The following is a 6,413-nucleotide window of genomic DNA, read 5'->3' as shown; positions in this document are numbered from 1 at the left end:
TGTTGTTTCTGGCTCAGACTTATTTTCCATGTTCCTCATCAGTAGCTTTTGGTTTTGAGGAGTTGTTTTGTTGTTTTATTTTGACAGATTCTCTGGGTGGATTCCTGTTTGCTATTTGCTGTGTATGTAGACCAGGTTAGCCTCAAATTTGCAACAATCCTTTTGTTTCCCAAGATTGCAGTTGTGCACCACTGGGCCTGGGCATCAGCACCCTTTGGGTACATCATATACCACAGAGTGGAAAACAGCACAATGTCCCATATCTGTATGTTTGTTCAGCAGGCAACAAAGCCAAACTTTTCTTCCTACTTTACCAGTGTGGGTGCTGCAGGTTAAAGGTTGAACACTTGCAGATCAGAGGCTCTGGGTTTGATTCTTCAGTAACATAAAAAGTTTAGGATACAGACCTGTAAATGAATGTAGACAGTATCTGAACCACATTTCAGAACACCTATTTTGATTTCTTTGGGGCTTTGGTTTTTTGGTTTGTTTTTAAATTTATATGATGAGTGTTTTGCCTGCATCTTTATGTGTCATACAATGCCCTCAGAGACCAGAAGAGGGCATGGGATCTCTTGGAACTGGAGTTTCAGACATGTTAGCTGGCATGTGGGTGCTGGAAATTGAACCCAGGTCCTCACAGCCAGTGCTCTTTACCATCTCACTAAGCCTTTCTTATTTCTTTCTTTCTTTCTTTCTTTCTTTATTTATTTATTTATTATTATTTTTTTTTTTTTATTTTTTGAGGTAGTCTCCTTACTAGTCCCAACTGGGTTTGGTACCAACCTGCCTCTGCCTCCTGATCAAAGGTGTGTGCCACCAAAACTACTTTGATACCCTGGGGTATGTGCTGGGAAGGGGTACCTCTCCTCACCGGTGGGGGGGGCGGGCTACTGATGGGAAGGGAATACAAAACATCCTGCTGCATGCTTAGGACAAAAAGAATGCCGCTGGTGCTGGAGGAAGAAAATTATACGGGACTGACTGCCTTACAGACTTAGCAAGAGGACTGGACATGAAGCCACAAAACTACTTGTGTTCTCATTTGCTCTTAGCTGCTGCAGCACTCTGCTTGTTGGCAGCAGAAAACTGTTAAAATCTAGTTATCCTGAGACTTCATTTTCTGACCAAGCTCACACTGGTTACAGCCAGGTACTCTCCTACAAGGTGTGTTTCAAGTTTCATGGCAACATGGGTAGCCCAAATAGTATGTGTGAACAGTTTGGGAATAGGCTGAATTCTAGAGTAGGAAGTTCTGGATCTACCAGTGAGGAACTGGGTTTCTTACACTGCAGAAGATTGCAAAGGATCTTTTCCTAAAGGAAGGTAACAACAAGCAGAGGACTCAAATTCTGGACTCAGAGCATGAAGGAAGCCAAAAAGCACTCACAAATGAGGTGTATTCATAGTGAGTAGAAAGGGTCTCAGTGCTCAAATGTCATGGCATAGTGACCCTGAGGCTTGCTTTAAGTGAATGAGGATTCTCATCCTGACGAATGTCTCAGGATTCAAGCTTTCCCATAGAATATGGTTGGCACAGTCTAATCCCAAAAGTGGAGAGGTTTGTGGCCAGCATGGCTACATAGTGATCATGTGAGATAAATAGTGAAATCTGTCTCAAAACTTTCCCATTGAATTTTTTTCTTTTTTTTGTGGATATTATAAGCATGTGGTTTTTAAAAGGATTTAAGTTTCATTTCTAAGTTTATTTTTACTGTCCAAGAGAAAAGACTAATGAGATTTATGTATGTCCTGTTTCAAATATAGTGTATTGTCAGGCGTGGTGGAGAATACCTTTAATCCCAGCACTTGGGAGGCAGAGAGAGACAGATCTCTGTGGGCTCAAGGCCAGCCTGGTCTACATAGCAAGTTCCAGGCCAGCTGGGGCTACAGGGAGACCCTGTCTCAAAAAGACCAAAAGAAAAAAAAATCAAATATAGTGTGTATCTAACATCCAGATTTTTCACAGTCTTGTTTAGTATCATCATAAATATATCTTAGAGCTTGCCAATGATAATAGGAAATGTGGCATAGGCCAGTGCACCAAGAATTATAAATTTGAAATGCTTTTTGTGTGTACATGTGTCAGAGACTTTATGGAGTCTGTTCTCTCCTTCCACCTTTATGTGGGTCCTGGGGATTGAACTCAAGGCACCAGGTTTACCAGGCAGGCTCTTAATTTACCCAGCGTCGTCTTGCTGCCCCCTCCCCCACTTTTGAGGCAAGGTCTCATAGCCCAGGCTAGCATCGAATTTGCTATGTAACAAGAGGATGACCTTGTATTCCTGCTCCTCCTCTTCCATCTCCTAAGTGCTGGAATTACAAGTGTGAGCTACTACACCTTCTGGATTTGGAAATTCTTGAGTCTAACTATCCTTAGTTTGTAAGAGGCTCAACAGGCAGCATAGCTTGCTGGTATTTCATGTATGTATAAAGGTTCATCTTAAAAATATGTGAGAAGTGCTTGTAGATCAGTTTGTATGCCTGTGATTTTGACTTTTATTTATATCAGGATTTCAGTGACATCGATGCATGTTCTTAGAGTGACGCTGTGTACATCTGGGTGGGTGCATTATCTGGATGTTCCACATCTTTGTATCTTCGTTCCCACCTCCCATCCCACTGAATCCCACCATTCTGGCAGGGCGGGTGACTGCGGAGACAACCGCCTCACAGAGAACTCGACCACACTAGTAAACCCCAAGGTTTTACTCCAGAGGGCCTTTTGCTCCAGCACATATGCTCATCTCAGACCGAGAGACCTTTGGCGTAAGACGTTCTCTCTTGCGCACCTCTAGTGGCCTAGGTGGGCAGCGCGGACCAACGAGTGGGCGGGGCCGACTTGACGGAAATGAAGTCACTTCCGGGCTGGGGTGTTTGTTTGGACTGGAGCTGGGAGGCGGCGGGCGAAGCGCACGTCGAGCGGGGGAGCGGCGCTGCCTGTGGAGATCCGCGGAGGCCGACAGGATTCGTTGGCTGCCGTCCCCGCTGCCGTGCACTGGGTGAGGGGTCCCCGTGAGCGGAGCGCTGCAAAGGGCGTGACGACCTCAGCGGCCGAGGGACAGCCCTGGGCGACGGCTGAGGGGGGCCCAGGGGTCCCTCCGGCTGTGGGCCGCGGAGTCCCGTCTGACCTCGGCCATTCCTGGCCTCTCCACGGAGGCCGAGGGACGAGCATAAGAAGGCTCCATCTCTTTTCTCAGAAATGGCCGTCGCGCCTTTCTCATTGTCATTATGATTTCGTTCTCTGCAGCCCTCTATCCGGGTCTTTGGTGGCGCGCGAGCGTTGCTGGGATTGCACTTTATTGCGTTCCGCGGTCCTCAGTCCTTGGTCTTTTCCCCCCGTACCTTGTCCCCTGCCCCCCACCACTGCCTCAGCAACAAAGCTCATTGTTTCTACCCACTTTACGCCTGCGCGTCGCCACGCGCAGCCCCTTGTTGCGCGTGCGCGCTCCTGTCGTTGCTGGGGTTTGGGGAGTGTAGGGGCGGGTGTCTTAGGGGAGCGCTCCGTAATGATCGACCGGCTTGTATCGTTTTCACCTTCTTTCTCCCGCTTCTTCACCTTCTCTACCCTTGTTTTAAGCCTTACTCTATCACACGCTTCAGATAGGAAGGCCTTTGTTTGGGGGTGCTGGGGATTCTTACTGCACGGCTGTTTGAGCTAGCTAGAGTTCAGTGAGTTCATAGGCTTTGGTACTGGACCTCTTACCTTTCAGTAATCTGCTTATTTTCTTCCCCACCACTATTACAAGAACAGGGGCTGGGGTAAAGGTTTCTGGTGAAGTTAATCTTAACCATTTGTTGGAGCAGCCAGCTGTTATTTTCTAATGAGTGCTAAAAGGCTTCCTTTTGTTGTCCTGCTTTCCATGATTTTGTAGCTCTGAGTCTTACAGAGACCTCCGGGGAAGATCCTGGTTTCCACTCTGCCTTGGGAAAGGTCTAACATAGCTGACAGCCTTCAACGTTTATTTCAACAAACTCGTTTTGCATGTGCTGGCTGAGCATTTCTTGTACCATGGTGGCACGTTCTTTCACAAATTTCACGTGAGCAATTGAGCAGATGTTTGTATTTTCATTAAGTAGCTTTTGAAAATTCATCTGCTTTCCGTTGTGTTTTCAGATAGGAAAAGGGTCTCTGTAAGGACTTGAATGAGATCCAGTATTTGCTGTTTTGTGGTTTCTGGTTTGTGAATGACAGGATACTGGGATGAATCTGTTACTTTGTGTCACTTTAGTGACTTTGAACAGACCCATTCTCACAAGTATATATCACAATCAAAGATGGGTAACTTCCAAAAAATTATACCCTCTTTATCTTTCTTTAGGGGATGGGGGGAATGGCAATTCACTGTAATGGGTAAAGGTTGTGTGCATATTGCTCCCAGAGAACTCAAATCGAGGTAGGTAATTTCTACCCTCTTTGGGACAGAGTAAGTTTATAGCAGGTTTTTCCTTTAATAAGTAGTAAGTCTTACTCAGCTTTATTACTTTATGACCCTGGATAGTGATGCCTTTGTTTTAAAATTATAAAATGCCCACTGTTAGAACAATTTAGTGGATATTGTGGGCGATTAATAAGACTATTTTTAATAATCTTGAATTTTCACCTTTCTGTAATTTATAAAATATTCATTATCATGACAACCTGTGACAGATTATTTTTATTTAGAGAAATATGACATTTAATAATACCAGGCATTGTTCTACATGCTTTTATAAATATTAACTACTTAAATCAGATGTAGTGGCTTGCACCTGTGAAAAACAGCACTCTGGTGGCTGTTGAAACTTGAAATATGAGCAGGGCATAATGGTGCATGCCTTTAATCCAGGCATTTGGGAGACAGGCAGGTGCAGATGGAAGCCAACCTGGTGTATATAGCAAGTTCCAGGTCTGCTGGAGCTACAGGGAGACCCTGTCTCAAAAACAAAATAATGCCAGGTGTGATGGCTCACGCCTTTAGGGAGGTAGAAGCAGACGGATCTCTGAGTTCAAAGCCAGCCTGGTCTACATAATGAGTTTCCAGGTCAGCTGGGGCTACAGGGAGACACTGTCTCAAAAAGACCAAAAAAAAAAGAAAAAAAACCCAGAAAACTTGGAATATGGCAGGTGCAACAGAAAAGCTAAATTTTAATTTAAATGGTTGCATATAGCTAATGGCTACCATTGTAAATGGTATAGCTCTGAAGAGTTTGAATTACGTCTTAAAATACCAGTTTGTCGGGGCTGGAAAGATTACTTAGCGGTTAAGAACATTGGCTGTTCTTACAGAAGACCCGGGTTCGATTCCCAGCATCTACATGGCAGCTAACAACTGTCTGTAACTCCAGTTCCAGGGGATCCAACAGCCTCTTCTGCCCTCCGCGGGCATTGCATGACACGAGTGCACTTACCTACATGCAGGCAATACACGCATACACATAAAATGAAAATAATAAAATATTAAAAAAAAAAGTTTGTCTAAGTTAGGATAGTGTTTGTGATGTACTTGAGCTTCTGGTAGTAATGGTGGAGAATGGATAGCCATTCTTATTCTTGCCTATCACCTTCTTACATTATGGTAGAGAGTAGGGTTATATAACCCTTTTTTCTTAAGTGCTTAGGTTAAACACAGGGTAGTTGTCAAGGACTTCACTATAAGTAAAATCTCCAGCCCTTTTTAGAGACAAGGTCTCCCTAAATTGACCAGGCTTGCCTTAAAATTGACTAGCCTCCTGTCTCTCTGCTTCCTAAGTAGCTAGGATTTCAGATGTGTGCCCTGACTGGTTATAGCCTTTGTTTAGGATTTTTCTGTGACATTGTGTCATTCCTACAGGTGTAAGACTTGTGATTTTTAACTTATCCCTTGCTCTAAAAGCTTAATTGTTCTAAATGATTAAGCAAGTTAAACTGAAAATGGTAGCATAGGCCTGTAATCCTAGTACTCAGACTGAGGCAGGAGGATTGCCTTGAGTTTGAGGCCAGTCTGGCCTACATACAGTGTTGAGACCCTGTCTCAAAAAAATAAACTCCTGTGGTGCATGCTTGTGACCCCAGCACTCAGGAGGTGTAGGTAGAAGCAGCAGGAGCCCAAGACTACTCTTGGCTATATAAGACCCTTTCTCCAAAAAAGAAAAAAATAGTTTTTAATGGTTAATGCCAGGTGTTCTGCCTAGGTATTCTCAGTATTACCCATTTTACATATGAAGGCTCTGAGACTCAGGTTAAACGTACTCATCCATTACACAGCTAATAATAATACCCAGACTGATTATAGCTGTCTCTTTTTTAGTCTTTTTTTGAGACAGGGTCTCCCTATAATTGCAGCTGGCCTGGAACTCACTGTGTAGACCAGGCTGGCCTTCAGTTCACCTGCCTCTCCCTTCCAAGTATTGGGATCAGCACTGTTTTGTTTTCTTTTGAGAAAGGATCTTGA

At 44.2% G+C, this 6,413-nt stretch overlaps 1 protein-coding gene across 1 annotated transcript in view; it reads left to right on the top strand.

The window, feature by feature from the left end:
* Window positions 1-2,860: 2,860 nt before the first annotated feature.
* The window catches only part of Paip2 (poly(A) binding protein interacting protein 2), a 20,877-nt gene continuing 17,324 nt past the window's right edge, over window positions 2,861-6,413 (top strand). The window contains exon 1 of the mRNA XM_008844296.2: window positions 2,861-3,002. The gene's annotated coding sequence lies outside the window, so the exon portion shown is untranslated. The remainder of the gene's footprint in view (window positions 3,003-6,413) is intronic.

The sequence above is a fragment of the Nannospalax galili genome, unplaced genomic scaffold (genome assembly GCF_000622305.1).
Source record: "Nannospalax galili isolate Female #2095 unplaced genomic scaffold, S.galili_v1.0 scaffold760, whole genome shotgun sequence".
NCBI classification, from domain to species: Eukaryota; Metazoa; Chordata; class Mammalia; order Rodentia; family Spalacidae; genus Nannospalax; species Nannospalax galili.
This window is presented reverse-complemented; position numbering and strand designations above follow the sequence as displayed.